Source organism: Antedon mediterranea, chromosome 2 (genome assembly GCF_964355755.1).
Source record: "Antedon mediterranea chromosome 2, ecAntMedi1.1, whole genome shotgun sequence".
In the NCBI taxonomy this organism is placed as follows: Eukaryota; Metazoa; Echinodermata; class Crinoidea; order Comatulida; family Antedonidae; genus Antedon; species Antedon mediterranea.
Genome location: NC_092671.1, coordinates 12090391 through 12115000, shown reverse-complemented (window position 1 = coordinate 12115000; position 24610 = coordinate 12090391). Strand labels below are relative to the sequence as shown.

The following is a 24610-nucleotide window of genomic DNA, read 5'->3' as shown; positions in this document are numbered from 1 at the left end:
GTGGATGAAATCCATGAGGTGTATAGAGACAGATTTTCAGCTAGTTCGGTTGAAGTCGATCTCAGTCATCTGCCTCCGCCCAAGGCAAGGGTAGACAATAAAAATTTATTGTTGCAAATTACGGTGGAGGAAGTGAATACAGCCATAAAGGCCACAAAAACAGCAACGGCTGCTGGTCCAGATAAGGTTACTCTCGAGGACATAAAATGCAACTCGCTAGTCTGTACAACTCTTTTCTTATCAGTGGGAAGATCCCCAAGGATCTTAAAGAAAACCGTTCAATTTTGTTGCCAAAAGGAAGTGGCGACTCCAATTCCATCAATGATTGGCGACCCTTGACTATTTCTTCTATCGTGCTCAGACGATACACACGAATTCTGGCGAGTCGACTCCAAAAGGCGGTAACACTAAACGAAAGATAGAGAGGTTTTATTAAGGCTCCTGGATGCAATGAAAATATCACCCTGCTAACCGACATGATTCAGGAGGCAAAGAATCGTGGACAACATCTTCCGGTAGTGTTCCTTGATTTGGCAAAGGCCTTCGACACTATTTCACATGAAGGTTTGGAGTGCACGAGCATTTCATCGGTATGGTTACAGACATGTACCAGATGGAACCACGGACCCCATCGAAATGAGTAGAGGTGTGAAGCAAGGTGATCCCATGTCACCTATCCTGTTCAACATTGCAATGTGCGCCTTGGAGGCTAGTGGGCAATGGTGGAAGCTAAATAACACCACAGCCAGCACTTCATTAGACTACGCAGATGACACTGCCTTGTGCTCTGACAGTTCTGAAGGAATGCGTGCACTCCTAAACATGACCCGTTCTTTTCAGGTCGACTCAGAAACCATACCATGGGTTGAACCAGGTACCAGTAATGGATATCTTGCAGCACTATTCGATCCTTGGAATGGCCTGGAAAACTTCGAGGGCGTATCTACATTAGATACATGGTGCAAACGTTTTAACAAAGCATTTCTCAAACCCCGTCAGAAAGTGGATATTCTAGTTAGCTTTGTTATACCAAGAATTTCGCACAAGCTTTGCGTTTCAAACACATCTAAAACTCAAATTAAAAAGCTAGACGATACCATCAGATACTGGATCAAACTGTGGCTCAAACTACCCAATTGCATATCGACGCATTTCTTGTATACCTCCGATAGAGACGGTGGACTAGGAGTTCCCTGCTTGTCACAATCTGTTCTATCATTTTGTTCGTAGCTGGGCGGAAGGTAAAGGATTCGCCGATCGAATTCAAAAGCTCGCTACTAAATGGAAGCTGGACATTCCACACCGAAAGAAGCTTAATCGCAAATGGAAAGAGGAAAGACAACGCAATTGGGCCGCTCAAGGATCGCAAGGCATTGGTGTAGAAACCTGGAAGGGATCGAAAGTTTCAAATCACTGGATTTCAAAACGATCATTCCTAAAAGAAGGGAGTACAACAACACCTATCCTACTACTAGAGAAGCCGTTTCCAGAGGTAGAGAAGGAAGAGATGTGCGATGTAGAAGGTGTCTGACCACTATTGAGACAGTAGGTCACATTTCCGGTTGGTTCTACGTAGTGAAGGAAGCAAGAATCGGGCGTCATAATAACGTCTGCATGAAGCTTGGTCAGATAGCACATAGGTTGGTCTGTATCTTACGAGCCTACGTTTAAAGTTTCAACGGGAACTTTAAAACCCGATATTTTACTGGTTAAGGATGATCGCGCTCTGATTGTGGACCCCACGGTGGTATGAGACAATTGTAGTCGGAGTCTATCATTAGCTGCGAGGAACTCGACCGGGGCCGAATAAGTGACTGTTATACCAGTAGTGATTGGAGCTAGAGGCACAAAACAAACGCAATTGTTAAAGCTCTTAACCTAAGAAAGTCAGTTATGGAACAGATTACCTTAAAAGTCTTGTGCGATACAATCCAATTATTTGCTGCATTCATGGATTGTTAACCATGATAAGGAATGTGTACTTGTGGTTAGTCCATTTTAATTTAACATGAAGGAGGACCCAAAAATGAGGACAGGTACGTAGTGGGCTACGTAAGATTGTGTCTTGTGTACCAAGAGGGAATAACATCTATCCCTTACCTTCAACGGATATGTGTAAGATCGGGTTACACATATTTCGGTGTCAAGGAGATTCTCGCACATAGACGTGAATATCCTTGACGGGACAGTGTGGAAGGTTTCTCGTCATTTTCAGTGACGCCTACTGTCTTAAGGTGGGAAGACTCGAGGTTGTGGCAGTTTCTACTGCTGTACCTAAGTCATCAAATAGCCAAATGCCTCGTCATCTAATTAGCGACGCGCATGAATGGAAACCACAGCCAAGGGCTTGGCAGAATTAGCGGGGAAAGAAGACCCTGTTGAGCTTGACTCTAGTCTGACCTTGTGAAGAGACATGAGGGTGTAGAATAGGTGGGAGGCTCACGCCGCCGGTGAAATACCACTACTTTCATCGTTTCTTTACTTATCGGGTGATGCGGGAAGCGGGCCCACCGGGTCCACGATTCTAGCGTTAAGCGCGACTTGTCGCGCAACCCGCGACAGCGTCAGGCGGGAAGTTTGACTGGGGCGGTACATCTGTCAAATGGTAACGCAGGTGTCCTAAGGCGAGCTCAGCGAGGACGGAAACCTCGCGTAGAGCAAAAGGGCAAAAACTCGCTTGATTTTGATTTTCAGTATGAATACAGACCGTGAAAGCGTGGCCTATCGATCCTTTTGATTTTAGGAGTTTTAAGTTACCACAGGGATAACTGGCTTGTGGCGGCCAAGCGTTCATAGCGACGTCGCTTTTTGATTCTTCGATGTCGGCTCTTCCTATCATTGCCAAGCAGAATTGGCCAAGTGTTGGATTGTTCACCTACTAATAGGGAACGTGAGCTGGGTTTAGACCGTCGTGAGACAGGTTAGTTTTTACAGTAATCCTGCTCAGTACGAGAGGAACCGCAGATTCAGAAGCCAGTGGTGCGTTGCTACCATCTGAGGGATTACGGCTGAACGCCTCTAAGTCGGAATCCCGCCTGGTGTGCGACGATACGTTCGGTGCCTTGCACGCGGGAGGCCCAGAATAGAACAGGGAAGGGCCGAATCCCCCGAATCCTGCCCGTGCATGCAAATTGCACGGTAGCTTGGAGGAATCCATCCTCTGCAAGAAAGGCGCAAAATCACTTGCAGACGACTTGGGTATGGATCGAGGTGTCGTGACTAGCAGAGCAGCCGTTTCGCTGCGATCTACTGAAACTAAACCTTACATGATCCGCGAGATTTGTCCGCACAAGACGGGCAAACCAGCGGTGGGTGGTTGCGTCGAGCTTCGAAACATTACTTGCAGTATAAAAAACGTTGTTTATGACGACGGGTAAATCTGTTCACATATTAACCATATTAACCATATTAACCAGGTTAGAAATAAGGTTCTTTTTTTTTTTGGTTTGTTTTTTTGTTTTTTTTTTTTTAAATCTTTATTTATTTTAAGCTAAACCCAACCGGGCCCGCTAGGTTAGGTTAGGCTAGGCTAGGCCCGACCCGGCTCAGCCCGCTTAGTCTAGGCTAGGCTAGGCCCTGCCCGCCTAAGCTCGCGCCGTCTGTAGCCTTGGCTAGGCTACGCCGCCGGTTAGCCGGTGATAATGTTGATTTTTTTAGTTCCCATTTTTTCCGGCCTCCGTTGCCAACCGATATAGTCTGAGCGTAGGCTAGGCTAGGCTAGGCTAGTCTAAGCTAGGCCCGGCCGGGCTGGGCTAGGCTAGGCTAGGCTAGGCCCGACCCGGCCGGGCTAGGCTAGGCTAGGCCGCGCGATTTAAATTTTTTCTTCTTCAGTTTGATGACGCACACGCGCGCACACCACTTTTGAAGGTCCTCGAAATATAACCTCGTCTACGCTGCCGGTTAGCCGGTGATAATGTGTAGTTTGATGATGATTTTTTTAGTTCCCATTTTTTCCGGCCTCCGTTGCTAACGGATATAGTCTGAGCGTTGGCTTGGCTAGACTAGGCTAGGCTAGGCTAGGCTAGGCTAGGCCAGGCTAGGCTAGGCTAGGCCGCGCGATTTAAACGTCTTGAAACACGGACCAAGGAGTCTAACACGCCCGCGAGTCGTAGGGACTTTGAAGCCCGAAGGCGCAATGAAAGTGAAGGTCCCGTCTCGATCGCTCTGTCGGCGAGGCGGAGGAGGAGCGTGTGCGTTAGGACCCGAAAGATGGTGAACTATGCCTGAGCAGGACGAAGCCAGAGGAAACTCTGGTGGAAGTCCGCAGCGATTCTGACGTGCAAATCGATCGTCAAACTTGGGTATAGGGGCGAATGATTAATCGAACCATCTAGTAGCTGGTTCCCTCCGAAGTTTCCCTCAGGATAGCTGGCGCTCGAACGCAGTTTTATCTGGTAAAGCGAATGATTAGAGGCCTTGGGTCCGAAACGACCTCAACCTATTCTCAAACTTTAAATTGGTAAGAAGTCCCACTCGCTCGATTGGAGCCGGGCGACGAATGCGAGTGCCCAGTGGGCCACTTTTGGTAAGCAGAACTGGCGCTGCGGGATGAACCGAACGCCGGGTTACGGCGCCCGATTGGGACGCTCATCAGATCCCAGAAAAGGTGTTGGTTGATACAGACAGCAGGACGGTGGCCATGGAAGTCGGAATTAATATCAAAAAGTGAAAAAAATGCTTGGTAAATTGTAGATTATGGTAGTTAATGTAATGTGTTGTGATACAATTATTGTGTAAATGCATGTGGCGGGCGTATTCCACATGGTGTTCTATTAGAGGGAATGGTGGCGTTTATTTGAGAGAGGCTTTTATTCAAAGCGGGTGTTAATTCGAATAAATACTCTAATTTTAATAATTAATAATACGTTTCTCAACTGATAAAAGGTACTTTACATGATTCGTTGTTTTCTTTATGCTTTTTAATGAAATGTTTCTGTCTTTTAGAATAAAAGTGACACTGTCATAGATAACATTAAATGGATCTTCTCTTCCAGGTGCCAGTATAATGATATAAAACAATGACACATCATTATCCTGACACAATTGCACTCATAATGGATCTTCATTCTATCATCTGTTTGTTTGTGACTACAATTTGACAACAATCTTTTGCATATTTTTAAATGCCAATACATAGCTTCATTACTATTGTACATCATGATACGGAATAATGACAATGAATTGGTCTATTATAGTTGTCTGTGATACCTTTTATTACATGATTGTACTTGCAACAGGATAGAATGAGGTTTAATCCAGTTATTATTCTTATTATATTAATTTTTTTTTTTTTATCTGGGGTGTATTTATTTGATTATACATGTTACCCAAACAAAATAAACGCCTTCCCTGAATAACTAAATGCCCGGACCTTTTATTCGGGTAACTATAGTAAGTTACTTCTAGCATTCTTAACTGTTGAGCTCGAGTATTTATTCGAATTGAATAAAAGCCTCCATTCCCTCCAATAGAACATCATGTGGAATAAACGCTCCGCCACATGCATTTACAAAATAATTGTATCACAACACATTTCATTAATTACCATAATCTACAATTTACCAAGCATTTTGACATAATGTTATCATTTTCTTATATTAATTGTGCTGTATTTTTTATTTGATTATACATGTTAATATTATACCCCAAATAAAGATGCCTCCCCTCCCCCTAAAAACCCTTTTGAACAATAAATGCCCGGGGCGTTTAATCGGATACACATGGCAAGTTACTTCTAGCATTCTGAAAAGAACTGTTGAGCTTGACGTTTATATCAAAATGTTCTCGTGGACAGCAATAACTAGTAGGCGTACTTGAAATTGAAACAATTTAAAGTATCATATTGCATAACATTACTGTCAAACATTATTTTCTGTTCATCTTTTAACCACATTTTCTATTACAATGAATGTAAATATGTATATTTCAAACAATTTGTTTGTTTGTTTGACCCTGACCCTTTGACGTTTTGTAACATTTTTCAAAATGTTTTTCATATAACAAAATATATATTTCAAACAATTTAAAACCAAATTCAAGTGTCTACGACCAGTAGTTACGGAGATAAATACATGCCCTGGGTTGTGGGTCAAAGGTCAGAAATGGCATTTCCGGTCATTTTAAACTAAATTAATGTCCCATTAGACTGAATATAAATGTATACCTTCTGATCAATTTGAGACCAAAATTACTTCGCTGTGACCAGTGACCTTTCGCCACATTTTCAAAATGTGTAACCAAGCCAAAAATGATTGTTTGATCACCCTAAACCAATTTCTGAAGTCAAATTCTCTGGACCTCAAAGTGCATATGTTAATCTTTAAACAAACACATACTGGTATTTACTGTCATAATACATTGGTAATCACCATTACCATCACCTATCACCATGTACACACACGTTTTATTTGGTTCAGACGAAGGGTTACATGCATCGCCTAAACCAAAATCATAATTGCAAGGAAATTGTTACACATACGAACTGACATTTTTCCAAACTATGAATTAATTGTTCTCGCGTGAGACTCTCGTGTTGCTTTTATTTAAATCTCTAAGCCCTAAACTCGGTGATCTCTATCATTAATCAGATGGCAGTAACCTAGAGGTTGCTGGTCTGAATAGGCCTACAACTTACCAACGCTACAATTACGTCAGAGTTTGGTAAGAAAATCGGGAATTGAACCAGCAATCTCAGCTGTAAGAGGCTCATTACACCAAACTCTCATCCACAACTTTGTAGTGTGCAGTTAGCATATTTACACTTAGAACTAATAAAAAAAAAACAAATTAAAAAATATGTATATATTTTCCGTTGACATTTTATGTAGAAGAAGTTTACAGTATGCAGTTATAGTACTATATCTCTCCAAAAATGTACTACATCACGAAACCTGTCATAACAATAACATTCGCGACGAAAGTACAAAATAGGTGGCGCTGTTGTATTTCAAAAGCTGCAACAGCAATAGTATAAACAAATATTTTACAGATTACAGATTACAGATTTCTTTTTCGTACACGAAGAAAAGTAATATTAAATGATCGTTTAATAGTGCGTGCTATTGCACGCCATGTGACCCACAATCGTCCAATCAAACAGGACAGGAATTTATTTAGCCACTAACAGCCTGGTTAAATCTTAATAATAAAGACTACTTTAGATAAAAAATGTAAATCTAGAACGGAAAGAAGCGATGTCATTATTATTGTCTGCTAAATTAAAACCCTTTAAATCCACATATTCATATGAAAGAAAATTAAAAATTCATCTACTTTTTGTGAAATGCAAGTTTAATCATTCAATAAAATACGGTAGGTGTACACAAGTCAATTTACCATACCTGATGAAATCAATGAAACTTTGCAATTTGAATATCGACAGACGTTGAAATTCTCAAAGCGAATAATTGTCATTTAATGTTTAAAAGATACTGTTATATTTAGATTATACATATAATTATTCTATTATTTTTAATTTTGTGATATTAATAAAAAACATTTTATAATTATGTACATTATATATTTAATTATTTTATTGAACCATTATTAAATGGTTATTAATAACTGGTTGATTGACACTCAGTTTGTTATGTTTCTGTCAAAATTGACATTAAATGTCAAATACTTTGTTTCATTTTTTAAAATTGATTATTTATTTTGTTATTCAATTCTTGTTCATACAAATCATATTCTAGATATCCTAAACAGGGAGATAAAAATGTGTTAGTTAATTACAAGCCAAAAGTGAGTTGATAAGTTTAACCTTAACATGAATACCAAACAACTGAACAAAGTCGCAGCTGAAACAGGAATTAACACATTTGTAAAGAAACAACATATCATGTAATATAAACCTATGCCTAGAATGAGCTCGCTTCGCTCGCTCCCCCTCTAGGAAGTGTAGACGATGGTTCTCCGAATGATAATGACTCGGGTAAAAAGGTTTTAGAAGGACGTTCTCCTTGTACGTTTTCTGTCGGTTACCAATATTAAAAATGCTTGACATTCGTAAAACTAAACCTACTCTGTTTCACAATGTCTTAGATGACTAATAACATTTTAAAGTATAGTATTTATTGTTTGGTAGGGCCCTTAAAAAAATAATACAACAAATTAAATTATTTATAATTCTTTGAAATCAGTCAAAATGTGTTATTTTTTATGGGCATAAATAGAGTTGAATAAAAATAGATAATTATAAGTTATAGAAAATATTATTGAATTGACATCCTATATCCTAATATTTTACTACGCTGTGAGTGTACACAGAATAATTATTTTCGCCTCGATAACTTCGTTGTCTGCTAAATTAAAACTCTTTAAATCCTATTCACATGAAAGAAAATCAAAAATTCATCTACTTTTTGTCAAATGCAAGTTTAATCATTCAATAAAATACGGTAGGTGTACACAAGTCAATTTACCATACCTGATGAAATCAATGAAACTTTGCAATTTCAATATCGACAGACGTTGAAATTCTCAAAGCGAATAATTGTCATTTAATGTTTAAAAGATACTGTTATATTTAGATTATACATATAATTATTCTATTATTTTTAATTTTGTGATATTAATAAAACATTTTATAATTATGTACATTATATATTTATTTATTTTATTGACCCACTAGTAAATAGTTATTAATAACAGCTTGATTGACACTCAATTTGTTATGTTCCTGTCAAAATTGACTCATATCAATGAAGAATTTTCCAGAAATTCAACATCATTGTTGCATTTATTTTCTTACCATAAACCATGATACAATTCAATTAGGCATATAAGAGGACTTCACACATGCGCATTTTAATTTCTCATCGTGCACCGTGACCGGTCTTAAATGATATGGCTAGAAGCTACGCCCTTACGCTGGAATCTCCCCAACTTATGAACACGCCAGTTGATTTTACTAAAAAGAAATATACAATTTTCTTAGCAGTTAATAAAATAATTTTTAATTTAAAAATACCTAGGCAAAAAATAACTAAATAAATAAATAAAGCAAGCAAACTACTACTAACTACCAGACAATAGTATAATTTTCAAGATAATACTACGTTCTCTCTATTTACAAAAATACTGAACAACTTTACATCTCGTGGCAAAATGGCAAAATTGCATGTAAAAAACATATCAGAAAATATCGCATAAAAATGTAAAAAATAAAAAAAAAACGAACATAATAAATTCATTCCAAGGTTCTTAATAAATTCGGAATATTTTAGGCTAGATGCCTAGGCCTAAGTCAACTAGGATATTTGATTTGAGGAGGTCATGCTTCAAAGTTGTCTATTTTTCGCGATGTACTTTTGTGAATTTGTAGTTGGATTATTTGATCTCTTTGATTGTGCGTTTTGTTTTTTTAATTGTGCATTTAGTTTTAACTTTCACCCTTTTTTCCGAGTCTTTTCCTAATTGTGTAGCCTAATTTTGTTTGTATCTTGCTTGAAAGTTAAAATTTAAATAATTAAGAAATAAAATATAAACAGCATGTAAAGCTGAAGATTATTAAAACCGTTTCCGGTTGCAACTGCAAACATTACGAACAACAATAATACAGCAATAAAGACACGTCGAGCCATTTCCTTAAAAAAAAAAGACAAAGACAAACAAATAAATATATATTATCTGTTATGTGTACATTGGTCACCTGCGTGGTTTATTTAAATAAACATTATTGACAGTGTATTTAGTCTCGTCATGATCATCTTCTCACTATCGGCGTTCACCGTCACGGTATGCGTTGCCCACTTTCTTGTCTTCTTTCGTCACCTTATTGACGTTCTCTGATTAGACTCTTGTTAGCAATATGATTTTTAATAGTAGCCGTAGATTATATATGCTTTATCCTCTCAAGCGCTTTGGAGTTTCTGCTTGCGATTTGGTGTCCGTTTATTTGGGGTACGTTCGTCCTATTGTCGAGTATGCCTCACCACCGTGACATAGGCCTAAGTTGTATTACTATTAAACAGTCTCTCATGATTGAGCGAATTAAAAATGAGCGCTTTGGATTATTTTGGGACCAAAGAACGACACATATCGTAACGCACTTAAAAATACTAATCTTCAGACGCTTGATACGAGAAGAATAAATTATTTAAAGAATTTGCCCATCGATACGTCTGTTCCAATTCCTTCAAAGAGTGGTTTCCTATTAATTCTCTTTCTCACAGTACGCTCCTTCCCACGAATTTCTCAGCCCCCGTGCTCGAACCGAAAGATATGCCAAAAGTGATATACCCTTTCTCGCCAAATTACTTATTGACAAATGATTCTTGGTTTATTGGTCGTCATGTGCAATTTCTCCTCGCGTGTTTGTGTGCTTCTTTTTGTCAATTTTCTATTTTGTATATTTTTTATCGATTCTTGAATTTTGTACCTTTATATTTTTATATTTGTATTCTTTAGATTTTTTGTCCTTTTGATGTGTACATTATCATGTTAATATTGTTTAAATTCAGCCTTGTGCTGCGATTACGATATATTGAATAAATAAAGAATAAATAAATAAAAAAGTGTCACGTCCCAAAGTATTTAAAAAATCGAGTGAACTGATTGAAAATGAAATTGTATCTAAGTAAATAGAAAAAATTAAATTCAATTTAATTTAGAATATGAGAACTTGAGATTGAATAAAGTGAACAAAAGAATATGTAAAATAATTATGCTCAAATTAATAGGTTTTTCGTAAAAATTAAACATGCTCTGAACAATTATAAAGGGGGCTTAGTTTGCGCGTTGCATTTTGGGAAATAACGTTAACGCGTTCGGGGGGAACCTTATTACTATCAATGTGGTATAGAAATGTTCGATTGAAGTAGACAAAATAAGCAGTTGTGCAACCAATATCATATTGTATTTATTTTCTTGCCATAATAACTTTAATTATCATGAAAAGATGAATATATTTCACACATATCGTATCACATTCGAAGCACACTTTTCTCATGATAGTCTCCCCAGTGACATGTATCAACATGGCTGAATTTAGCCTCCTCGACTATCTCCCGCACTGACGAACATAGCAGAAGCTTGTTCTTGTTCAGGTTCTGGGTTAATAATAATAGTTTCTAGAAAACAAAGTATCGGATATTAGAATAGTAGAATAAAGTAATTTTCAATTACTCAGAACTATATAAATCTTGAACGCAGAACACAATGTACAAAGAATAATCCAACAATGGAAATAACTAAATCGAATGTTTAAAAAATAAACAATATAAAACCTACCGGCCTGACATAAATCGCCATTTGTTTGGATACAATTTGGATCACATGGGTCAGCTTGACATGGATCACTTCCTTCTTCCAGATCAAAATCATAATTGAAAAATAAAATGTTACTACCAACTGGGTTTGCATATAGATATGTTTCCTTCAATGACGTAATCATTATGTACTCATTGAACTCTTGTATGGTTTTTATATCTAGACAATGTCATCAGCGCAAGCTCGATGGTCTAAATCCTATATAAATTACAAATTTTGGTATATTTACGTCAGATTTAGTTTTTAAAAAACAGTTAAAAAACATACTAAAGAAAATATATTGGAAAAAATATATATATAACTAGCCCTCATTACAGAAATAAACAAGTAAGTGTTAATCACATTCAAAATTCTGGAAAAGTAGGAAATTCAGGAAAATTTGATTGAGGATTGATCACAAGATGTTGAAAATTGAATTATTTATATATTGGAGGATGAAAAAACAATGCTTACTTTATACAGTGTTATTTTACTATTATTTTTGGAAAAAATACACTTGTAACACTAATGTACCAAAGGATTTACAAACCGTTTCGCGTTGCGGCGGTCAATGTTACGAGCAGCAATACTACTAAAGCAATGGAAACTCGAGCCATTTTCTAAAAAAAAAAGAAGTGCACCTGTGTGATTTACTTAAATAAATATTATCATACAAGAAAGTTGTTTAACTAATAATTAAGTATTATTGTGATCATTTTCTTTATCTTCTTCATGATATATGTTGTCCTCATCTTTATTATCGTTCCTGCTGATGTTCTAGTCTCCACTACCTTCTTTCACTTTTATTGGTCGTATAATTTTCAATTTTAATTTCATTTTTATGAAATATTTATCGAATATTTATTTGTAAAGTTTCCTGTTTTAGGATATCATTGTACTACGTAGGTCACCGTGGATATATGTTTATAGGCCTACTTGATAACTTCGTAGCCATGCGAAATCAGAAGTTTCTATTAACACCTTAATACAACTTACTTCACATGAAAATTAACATTTCGTCTGCTTATCGAATGTGATAAACGCCTTAAATCTCTAGATTATGCTTACTTTTTAGAATAATTTTGTTTCAACAAAACATCACTTGCCAAACAAAAAAAACAGTAGTATAAGGTAAGACAAATCTTTAATTTAATCTCCTTTATAAAGTGAAAGATAATTGTGTCCTCATTAAGTAATCTTTTACAAGAAGTAAATTTAACATACCTGATGAAATCAAAGAAATTTTGCTATTTCAATATCCGACCGTTCTGTTGTCGTTAAAATGCTCAATGCAAATATTGTCATTTAATAATAATTATATCAAAACAATACAGATTTTATACTTATAAATATTCTAATATTTTAATTCGGTAATATTAATAAAACATTCAATATGTACATTATATTTATTTATTTTTATTGACCCAATTAAATGATTATTAGTGTACAATAATAGCTTGATTAACATATTCATTTTATGTTCGTGTCAAGTTTATATTTGTCAAATAACAGTAACATTTTATTTTCGTTCAATTTATTCCACTTAATAATGTAGTTCATAATGCAATCTGTTTGCCAGTATTGAAAAATGTTGCTGTTGTGTTATAGACCGGCAGCCCAGAGACATTTGGTTAGATGAGCTAGGTACCAATATCTGACTATTTAAGTGTGTTGGGGGTCACTTGGAATCAATGAAAATGGGAGTCTGCCGGGTACCCCCTGCTGCGTCTAAACCGGGAAGACCCCAAAAGGTGCTAAAAAAAATCGGCTCCGGTTAGATGAGAGAGATACCACCTAATTTTACCACCAGGAATTCCCATTGGCATCCTTATACCAGTATCACAAACGACAGATTTTTTGTCTTTTGCAATAGACCCGTCAGACCCCCCGAGGGAGGACCTAAAATGGGTATAGCATAGCTGAGTGAGGTATCACTCAAAATTAATGCCAAATAAACAAGTTGTGTTTATACAATACTAAATGGATAACAATAGACTAATTGTTTGTTGCACCACAAGTGCCAGACACCCTAAAGTTAGACTAGAAACCCCCCTTCCCCCAACTAGCCCAGCTTAGATATTGTAGATACCACCAGCAACCAATGTTATAGGATTTAGCACATTGTAAGCAATACCAAATTACCTATTACAGACTATCTGTACACTGCCTTGGCCCTAGGGCGTCCATGGTGGTAAAATTAGGTGGTATCTCTCTCATCTAACCGGGGCCGATTTTTTAGCACCTTTCGGGGTCCCTCCGGGTCTAGATGCAGCAGGGTGTACCCGGCAGACTCCCATTTTCATTGATTTCAAGTGACCCCCCACACACTTAAATAGTCAGATGTTGGTACCTAGCTCATCTAACCAAATGTCTCCGGGCTGCCGGTCTATATAATCTCAGATTATTGCACTGAATATATCTAAATAAATAAATTGATTAAATAATGTTATGATGCATCGAATTGTATTATATTGTCACGGTTTGATAACAAATGCCAATTTCGTTGATTTAAAAAAACAAAATAATAATAATAATAACACTAATAATAATAATAATAATAACACTAATAATAATAATAATAATAATAATAATAATAATAATAATACCCTGGATTTATGTACATTATTAAGCCATTTTCATTTTTCTTTTTTTTTTGTGTGTGGATCAAACACCTATGGAAACATGAACATTTACAATCAGGAAATATGAATGATGAACTTTGGTTAATTAATGATAACAAAAATATATAATTCAATAACATTAAATAAAAATATAGCACATATTTCAAACAAGCATTATCGTCCACATTCGATGATTATTGTCATCTTTCCTATTCATAATGGAACAGTACTGGTAATAGTAGAAGTTATCCAAAACGATCGCCTTTAGTAAGGAACATGCCACCTGTAAAAGATAATGTATTTTGTATTCGACTACGATTGTAATAATATACCTTTTCAGCAGTCCCACTTTCTGTTAGAATAATTAATCATGATAATGTTTTTAGGTAAGTGGCAATGAGAGAGGCAATGAGAGAAATATTAACCATTACCAAACAAAAAATTAACTGTCGATTACAATTTTATAAAAACGAAAATCAAACCGTACGCTCACTCTGCAGGCATACGTAACCACTAGTTGTTAGCTCACAAGTTGCAGTTGATTCACATGGATTTGATCTACATAGATTCGTAATAAAACATAAATTAGGTCTACAAAAATAATAACGATAATGTGATGACGCAATGGGAGGTAAAGCGCCATTGGATAAAATATAATATACTTACTTACTAAAACATAAACATTTACTATTTAGAAATTAAATACATTAGTGATTGTATAGATAGTTTTGTAAATAATTAACCTCCGCCTCGTTCTCATCCTAAATCTTCCATGGATGACGTACCAAAAAAATGTTATTCTAAAAATGTAAAGGCATTCGAAATACTGACAAAATTAAAATACTCGGTGTGGTGGAAAATTTAATTGTGAATTGAGAAGTGGATAATATTTTACAAACCGTGGCGCGTAGAAACTGCAAACCTTACGTTGGTTGCACACAAAACTACTATGAATATCCAAATTCGAGCCATTGTGTAAAAAAAAACTGTTGATACAAAATAACGATAAATTCACCATTGATTACGTACGTGATGCACAGAATATAAATTCTAAACCACCCGGTGATATACTGAAATTTAATTAGTTAATTTGAAACGATAAATATGATGAGGAAATGGACCAAATTCCATCGCTAAAAACTACTTCAACGACTATCAATTTTATTTTATTTTTTCATGATGACTAAAAAAGAGAAAGGTCGTTTTAGTTTAGCGATTTTAAAAAGAGAGCTAATACAAAAAAATACAAATAACAATATATTAATATATTCTAATATGAAAAAAAAAACCGGTAACACTGTCTTTCAATGTCACCATTCCATTCTATTTTGTCGTCTTCATCATCACGTTTATCTTTCATCATTGTCCTTTGTGATTAATAATATATGTTTACCGTAACTTTTAATGTCAATGTCATTTCGACTTTTCTCTCTCAATATTTAAATTCAATTGTTTCTCGTGAGTATACATAATTAATTGGATCAAATTATGATTTTAACCTGTGATTGTGTTTTCAATAATGATTTAATAATTTTAAATGTATATAAAACTACCTACATGATGAAATTACAGACTCACGTTTGTATTGCAAATCTCAAAAGAACCGCATTCCCTGTGTGCTGCAATTGTTGCTATCGCTTACATCAGTATTTTTTATTATTATAATGCTGTTGTGTGTGCTTATTAATAGAACATGTTAAAAAATAAGCATGTTTGTGAAAATGTTCGTACAATTATTATATAGTTTTGGTGAACCAAATGAATTCCATCGTAAAATGAGTTATAAACTTTATCAATAAAAATTCAACTTTCTGACTTTTTATACATTTTACTTACATAATTTATGTAAATGGCATGCATTTTAATTTACTTTTAGTTATGATTTGCATTAGTTACTGTTGTTTTTATTGAGCGGACTCCTCAGCACAATTAATTATTCAGAGTTATTCAGTTTAAACGTATACTTTGTTACGGCGCTCAAAAATAGTCATTAAAAATAAGCGTTTACATAAAAAATAAACATGTTTGTCAAAAGGTATAATAATTATCATGTAATTATAAATATTAAATATTGTGTTACATGTGAATACTCCTGTCCGTTTTATTTACGAATTTGGCATAAATTATGTTGTTTTTTAATTATATATATATGAATTTGATATGATACAATTTAATATGATTAGGCCTATGATTATCTCATTATGAATCCATATTTGTTTGTATGTACTTTTTGCTTATAACGGTATCAATAAAATGTCAACACATATTTAAAGAGGTAACATGAATCGATATTTAAACAAATATTGTTTCTTCTTATTTTGGTACTTAGGATAGGATAGACAATGTCTTTTTCAATCAAGCTTCTGTGAATACTGTTCCAGAGAGCTATCATATGGGAGCTTCAAAGTGCTGGAGAAATGCCTCTGCATTTCTTCATTTTTTTAATTTGTTTTTTTTTATCTTGGGATATTTTATGGATCATCTTTGCGTGCAAGCGCTTAGAAACATCGTATTATGCGCTATAGAAGACTAACATTATTAACATTATTAAGATTTATACAAAAAATGATTAGTCCTAAATAGGCCTATTATATTTTTACAAACAAATCAATGTTTCGGAAGTAATTTAAAACATAGGTTAGAAACACTTTTGGGATTGAAAATATGAATACCATAATTATATAATAATATTAAACAAGTTCGTATAAAAAAAGGATTAAGAAAGAAAGATTATTTTTAAAAAATATATGTAAAATAAAACTCTCAACACATTATGTAGAAATATTCAAGAAATTGGACTCTTTCTCGAAAAATGTAAAATAGCAATAGGCCTATATGCACATTCACACGCCCCTCCCATATGTTCACTCCACATTTACATTAAACGAGGAGACAGCCCATATTACACAGGGCTTTTAGGTTGGATCACGCATTTGAAACGATATTCTTTTTACTGCAAGATTGTACGTTACCGTAGTCAACAGCATACAAGATTATTTACCTGGATTTCTGACAATTGGCAAGTGAAATTAAATATTTTAGCTTATTTAACGGGTCTTTCACAACTGTTCCGACACGGTTCCGGTCCCCGGCGCCGTCAAATCAAATCGAACGTGTCAATGTTTCGTTTTCACGCAGCTACGCGCACAGTGTCGGTTGACGCAGGTGTGAAAGACCTTAAAACACCATGTAGGTGGAAGTTATTGGTAAATTCGTTTGTCTTTATTAAAATAAAGTAATCAAATACATTTCGTAATAATTGTTTAGGCCTATATAACATATTTAGCATAATTAGATCTGATGAAAGAGGAATTCATATTTTCATTTCTTTTTATGTCATAGAAAAATAATCATAGAAAGTAACAATTAATCCACAGACTTGGTCATTCTATGTGTTTTAATATGAAGTGTGGTTTTAGGTTTTTGCTTATTTTATTTTGTATCTCCATTAAGATCCAGCCAATGATACCCACTGCATTGTCATTTTCAGTAATTGTTTGTTTATTAAAAAATATAGGACCATACATATACATTGTATAGAAATAAATTGTTTTATTTATATGATTTATAAATGATGTTTAACATTCTTAATGAATATTTTTCACTTCTTCGTAGGCCTATAATTGATTTCTGGAAACAAAATGTTTGGATACATGATTGTAATGCTAATGGTGTTGAATATCACCATCGACATGTCTAGTGCAGGTTAGTAGAATAGAAGATAATTGAATAGAGAAAAGAAGAAAAAAAAGGAGTGATATTATTGGTCCATAAAATAACAATTTAATTAATAAAATATATTAAAAAAATACAGTGATTAGGCATGTTTTAAGTTTGTTATATATAAGCTTTAAAAACCACTATAAGATACATACCGTACTCTTGAGTCTCGTGTGTGTTTTAAATCCAATGCGTGGTGGTTTAAATGTATTTAGTAGTTTTGAGCTATGTACAGGCCTGACAATAACAGTAATACTATTAATGCTGACAATGTATAAATACTGTAACCCTTACGCATCTTTGAATCAGGTTTTATTTTAAAAGCAGTCCTTGTTTTTAACCAACCATAATCACTTAAACACTTAGATAGGCCTATTATAGGTCCAGAAGGCATATACTAAATGTGTATTCGACCGTTTCTGTTTGATTGATTTTAAGAGTGTACATCGTGTGATCCGCCAAGTTGTTGTGCCCCAGGTAAGTTTGCTAAATGTGCAGTTTTTTTTTAAATTACTGATTTTTTATTAATTTATTTAATTTCATTTCATTTGCCATAAAAATACAAAAATACATCTGAGATGGCAAGGAATGACCACGGTTTAAAATAAAACTTTGATTCTCCTTTGCCGGTTACTTCCCGTCTCAGAAAATGAAATTAAAAAAGATAAATGTAGGCCTACATAACAATACACTGAAATCATTAACAGATAGTCTACCGGATATTTACAAGATACAAAAATTACTAAAATAACAAACCATCTTCAGTTTTATTATACAGTCAAATAATTACATCATTGCCTTTTCTGATTATATTTATCTTAATCATTATAACAACCAAGCTTTAAAAACATCTCTTGCCACTGGGATTTTTCGACGACCTAGGACTTCTTACCGGGAGTTTTTTTTTTCGTATTTACTATTGTCATCAGACCCTATTTTATCGATTTTCGATCCAGCCGACCGTAGATTTAATTTATGCGTCACGCATGTTAAACCGTTTTGTTTTAGTTTAGTGAATTATTTTTTATTTCAATTATCAAATATGTCTCATGCATTTAAAAAAAAAGTTGAACTTCACCCACCACGGTGTATCCCAGAGTGTTCAGAGGTCCAAGAGTGTTACACTATGGAGGATGGAACCCGGCAGTGCCAAGACATAGGTAAGGAATTTTTGATGCGATTTTATTGATCTCAACAATCGTTAACCGTATAAATATTTATAATAAAAATACTTCGTAAATAAAACGATTGTTCTTTAGATTTCTTACGAACAATTCCCCAAATTGACAAAAATGTTGGTGAATTTCCTGTATCCCACGACTTTAAAAAAAACCTGATTTCACGACACTCTGCATTCTGCTTCACCATATTCGGGAGAATTTTATTACAATTTTCTATTGCACAATAAACAAACCCAGAGCTTCTTTCAAAGTACTCATTTTTATCTTTCTTCAGGTTCACTCTATTCCAATTGGGCTGATGCTGCTAGAAATGGTTAACTAAATCTTTGCGCCATGACCATCTAACTGTTCTCACTTTTCGACATTAAAATCGTAATTAACATAGGCCTAAGAGTATAAATGAAAATTATAAAATACTTACGATAACAGGAATAAAATATTAGCACTGTAACAGTTTTACTTTTGTTATTCCTTGTTCGTTTCCGATAGTTTAGATCAGATGATTCAGACAAAAAATTAAAACGTACTTAATGACATAAAGACAATAACTTGAGACTTGGAAAGGAACATTTGACTGGTTGACTTTTCGTCGTCACTGACTAAATAAGTTGCTACTTATCAACTGTAAAAAGAAACCACTATAGGTCTAATAAAAATAGACATAAATTGACAATATTGTCAATCAAAATCATCACTTATTTCAATTGTACGTAGAAACTACCAAAAGAGTCGATAAAATGTCGAGACTGTTTTAAAACATTAACAATTGACAGTTTCTTCAACTGTTTTGTGCCATGAATTAATTTTCTTTCAATAGGGAATTAATAAACAACCTATATATATATATATATATATATATATATATATATATATATATATATATATATATATATATATATATATATATATATATACGTTTGTATTACAAGATGAATAATGAGATAATACAATTTACTCAGTTTCCCTGATAAAACACAATTTATATATCGGCCATTTTGAAATTGAATTGAATAACGATACAAAGTAAGTACATTTTTATTTCAGATCTGTTTAACAATTTACTATTATTTTAGGCCTAGATACCGTAACTTATTTCACATGTTCAACGATAAATAAAGAAGACAGTTAATTTTACTTGTGTTCTTTATTGCCGTCAATATTCATAACTAAAAATCATTTCTTCAAACACTTCTCATAGACTTTCTGCACAATCCTTTGATTGCCAATTATTTTATTCATGTTGTTGTATGTAACTATCGACGTCGAGTTTTCTAGCAAAAGTTACCGTAGTGAGAATTCGTATATCCCTAACATAGGCCTATACTTTTAAATGTTAAGTTCACAGGTATTGCACAGAGTTGTCAAACATAACACGTTATCTTAGGTTATACTTTGATCAAGGTAAGGTAATCTAAGATATTCATTTACGATATAGTCTGACAATGCTATGCATTTTTTGTAGGACCATGAGTTCTAGTCCAAAATGAGTGTGATAATTGATTTCTATCAACAGTCACCATTACTGACAAAGTTGTGGCAAACAATGTAAAATTATGTAAATGAAATGCCTTTTGATTTACTTTAATTATAATTAGTTACTGTTGTTTTTTTAGCACGGACTCCTCGGCAAAATTAAAAAATACACATTGACAATAGGCCTAAGAATAGTTTTGTTGCATTTATTTTCTTTCATATACTTTAATATAATATCAATAAGAATACATTTGCAAAGGCGTTATCGACCATTCTCCTATTGTGCTTCGTTTCTGTATTTGTACTATGGCTTGCATAGTACAGCTGGATCAGAATTACTTCTAATCGTGTTTAGCATCACCCCTACTGATGAACATCGCATTAAGATCTAAAAGAATCATTGAAATAATAAATGAAAGCACTCAGAAACTGAGTGAAGTACTTAAAAAAATATAAATATAATATTGAAACAGAGGACGCATGTTGATATTTCGGACCATGTTAAAAGAATATAAATTTTATAACAAACCAATTTTCTTGAATTTCAATAGGCATGTTCTGTAAGTATACATTACACCGACATTTTCAGAATAATAATTTGAAAATTGTAGGCGGTACCGTGCTAACATACAAAGAAAGTACTATACTATATTTTGCCAAGTAAAAAGTATGGTAGTAATCATGATACTGGTTACTGTATGCATCTGGAGAATACTTGTGGTTATAATTGAAATGTTAATATAACTGCCCTTTCCAACCATGAATTGAATTTGGTTGTTAATTTCACAAAAGCTCTCTTGGACGCAACGCAGTGACATATATAGACGCAACTCAAGTGAGTTGACCAATCACAAGCGACGATGACCAAATGCGTCGTGATTATTTATTTAATTTAAAATTATTTACAGTGCGACTCGTTCTCAAGATGTGATGTAGGCCTAATTAAAGTTTAATCAATTCAAACAAATCGTACGTGACTTAGATTTAAGTTTTGTAGGTTTGGTGCATGTGTAACCCTGGTCTCCACTTTTAAGCTCATTACAAGTGAATTCACATGGATTTGGGTCGCATGGTTTTGAATCTATATAAAGAAAATTAAACAATTAAAACTACAAAAAAAATGAAACGGCATAGCTTGCCAAATTTATTGAACGTTGTTTTGGAATACACACACTTACATATGAGGATGTGTAATTTTATATGTTATAAATGTAATTTCTGAGAGGGTTACCCTCTAAAAAAAAATAAAAAATTTGGCTTAGGCCTACAAAATGTAAAAAAATAATAATAATCATAATTACTAACCACCAGCAGCCTCTAACATTACGTTGTTTAAAAACAGAAACACGTACAAAGCAATCAAAATTCGAACCATCTTTTAAATGTTAGAAACCTGTTAGAGATACAAAATACGGTAACGAATAATAAGCAACGTTTTATGCAACATCTCATCAAATGACGTGTGCGAAAAAACAATAAAATAAAGAAATTAGGGAATTATTTTTTTAGAATTTATTGTTATCACCACCACCAAATCATGGTCGCCTTTGACTGTCGTCGTCATCATCATATCACAATACAGTTTCTCCGTCACCATCGCGTTACTCGATTCTCTGGACTGTATCTCCATATTGGCCTAATGCCTTAATTTGTCTAGTATCGTAAGCATATTCTATAATAAATTGTCACATATATATTGAGGCTATGGTAGCAGATATGGCCTATGATGTTGTCTTCATTAACAAAAATGATTTGAATATGAAAGAGTAAATATAAAGTTTTACATACCTGATAAAAGGTAAGATGTATGACAGGTGTTTGTTAATGAATGTGTCACTATACGAGTGATGCGTCGTTGCAGTGTTGTCATGCAACACTCCAATTAAAACAATTAATTATTCAGAGTTATTCAGTTCAAACTTTATTTCATAATCATATTTTTATTTGTTACGGCGCTCAAAAACAGTCATTAAAAATAAACATGTTTGTCAAAGGTGCATAACAATTATCATGTAAAGCCTATAATTATAAATATTGAATACTGTGTTATATGTTAATATGACCATCTGTTTTATTGACAAAATAGGCATATGGTAAACTGTTTTTTTAAATTATCTATAAATGAATTTGAAAAACAATGTTCAGTTTTGTTAATGCTTAGGCCTATATGATTATTATCTCATTAAATCAATTTTTGTTTGTATCGTAATTTTTGCTTACGGTATCAATAAAATTTCAACACATGCAATAATTATTTAGATTTATACATAAAATGATTATAGGCCTATTAATAGACCATGGTAGCCCACAACCAGTGTCTGCTGCAGCATACATTTATTACTGCTCGTTCTGCAAACGTCAATCCGAATAAATACGGTAATTATAAATGTCATACCATGAGTGACATACCAAAGAAAAACGAATATCTTCTAAAATGGGTTTCGGAAGTAATTTACAACATAGGTTAGAAACACACTTTTGGGTTGAAAATATGAATACCATGACTACAATATTATTATAAAAGATTAATCTTAGATGTCCAGACATTGGGTTGTTTAACCATGAATCTATAGCTCCATGGTTTAACGGTACATTGTCTGCTATGTATTTATTGTCTTGTACCATGTTCATTATTTGGAAGAAATAAAGAAGTGGGACAAACCGACTTAAGATAAATGATGATTGAAAACAAAAAAAACAATTCAAATTTCAACAAACAAAACGGCAACTTAGGCCTATATCTGCATAAATTAAAAATAATTGACAATCAACTTGTTTAACTAGTAAGAATTGTTTTTTTTTTATTTGCCCGCCGCCGGTATCCAATCAATGTCTTTTGTTATATGTTTTAATTTGTTAGGTAATACAGTAGGCCTATCTCATTTGTATTACATGTGGTGCCTGTTTCATGTAAGGTTATGATAGCAAAGAGAAACATGTAAAACGCAAATATTCCTATAATGGACAAATCTAGACACAGTACAGAGAATCGGTTGAGATCTTCATTATATTTATTATTATAAATATTATATATTATATTATATAATATATATTATAAATATAATGTTTTCAAAAGAACACAATTTTTGTACTAATTTTTGTGTACATTATTTTGAACTTTTACATTTTGTTTTTCTTCACTTAGTGACTACTTATTATTAGTGCTAGATTTATTTCTGCAAGATGATTCGATTGTCAATTATTCTTATATTCATGTTTTTGTATGTAACCGTCGAGCGCAAGTTAGTGAGAGTTACCGATACCTACTTCTAGTCCAATGAATATTGGTGTAAATTAAATCTGTCAACTAATTTCATGTCATTCTCAGGATGTTATACACAGTCGACGACGTATCACAATTAGTGGCTTTGTAGCCATTCATTATACTAAATACCCATATTTTGTCAATTCCATTTGGATTGATGAAATTGTATTTCACATTTACTCTAACTTTTCTTTCAAAACCATGTTGGAGTGACCATCCATGAAATAACATACAGTATTGAAACGTTAATATAGTGGTATATCTCGAATAATGCGATGTTTTATGATGCATTTTATTTACAATTGTAACCCACGATTAGTGTAGGCCTACAATAACAGGAATATAAAGACAAACAGTTTTGATATTTCAATATTATGCATTATTAATGCTGATTCATATATCCTTTTTTATCCGTAGCCGGTAAATGTGATGATTCAAATTCATGTAAAGAAAACAAAACATGTTGTCCCTATGGTAAAAGTGTTGAATGTATTCGTAATCCGATTGGTAAGTCGTCAAAGTAGTCCCACAATTACGATACGTTGATAATTGAATATTCTAGTTTAAGATTCATTGATGTTGATTCTATCTTTTTGTTAACCACAGCACAAGAACCTGAGCTAAAACCTGAGGCTAAAGAACCGAGAATTGACAGTTAGTTCATAATTAATTATTATAATAATGATCAATTTTGGCCATTACAGTCAGTACCAAACAAGCCTGCAGATAGATAATTAGTAAAATTGTTGCTGGATGTAATTTTTTTACGGTCGAAAAACTTTACTGTACAGATTTTTACAGTGTAAAACACAAGTTCGTTCGATTGATATTTTACTTGTAAAATATGGATTGAAAGTGGTTGAAATGACTATGATAAGCCACAGGTCATAATCAATTGCAAAAATAGATGCTTATATAATAAAAAAAAAAGAAGGATTATTGTACATTAAAGATTGATTTATAAAAATAGATACTTGTATTATAAAAATAGATTATTGTACATTCATCATTATATTTACAAAATTAAACATCAGTATAAAATTGTTTTAAACTGGCTTTAAACTTATGGAAAGGCTCTTCAATGACATAATTACGAATCC

General features: G+C 33.7%; 4 long non-coding RNA genes across 4 annotated transcripts in view; 1 reads left to right on the top strand and 3 right to left on the bottom strand.

Annotated features, from left to right (window-relative positions):
• The window catches only part of LOC140039658 (uncharacterized), an 85436-nt gene that overhangs the window by 11626 nt on the left and 49200 nt on the right, over positions 1-24610 (bottom strand). The gene's annotated exons all lie outside the window — the stretch shown is intronic.
• LOC140039657 (uncharacterized) lies at positions 10827-12547 on the bottom strand. Its single transcript, XR_011842544.1, has 4 exons — positions 12475-12547; positions 11801-11870; positions 11233-11307; positions 10827-11072 (listed from the first exon to the last, which is right to left on the bottom strand). It is a non-coding gene; the product is annotated as an uncharacterized lncRNA (long non-coding RNA).
• Positions 16759-19215, top strand: LOC140039655 (uncharacterized). The gene is made up of 5 exons (XR_011842543.1): positions 16759-16890; positions 17487-17576; positions 18030-18068; positions 18659-18751; positions 19047-19215. It is a non-coding gene; the product is annotated as an uncharacterized lncRNA (long non-coding RNA).
• Positions 19824-22116, bottom strand: LOC140039654 (uncharacterized). The gene is made up of 4 exons (XR_011842542.1): positions 22034-22116; positions 21551-21638; positions 21219-21326; positions 19824-20633 (listed from the first exon to the last, which is right to left on the bottom strand). It is a non-coding gene; the product is annotated as an uncharacterized lncRNA (long non-coding RNA).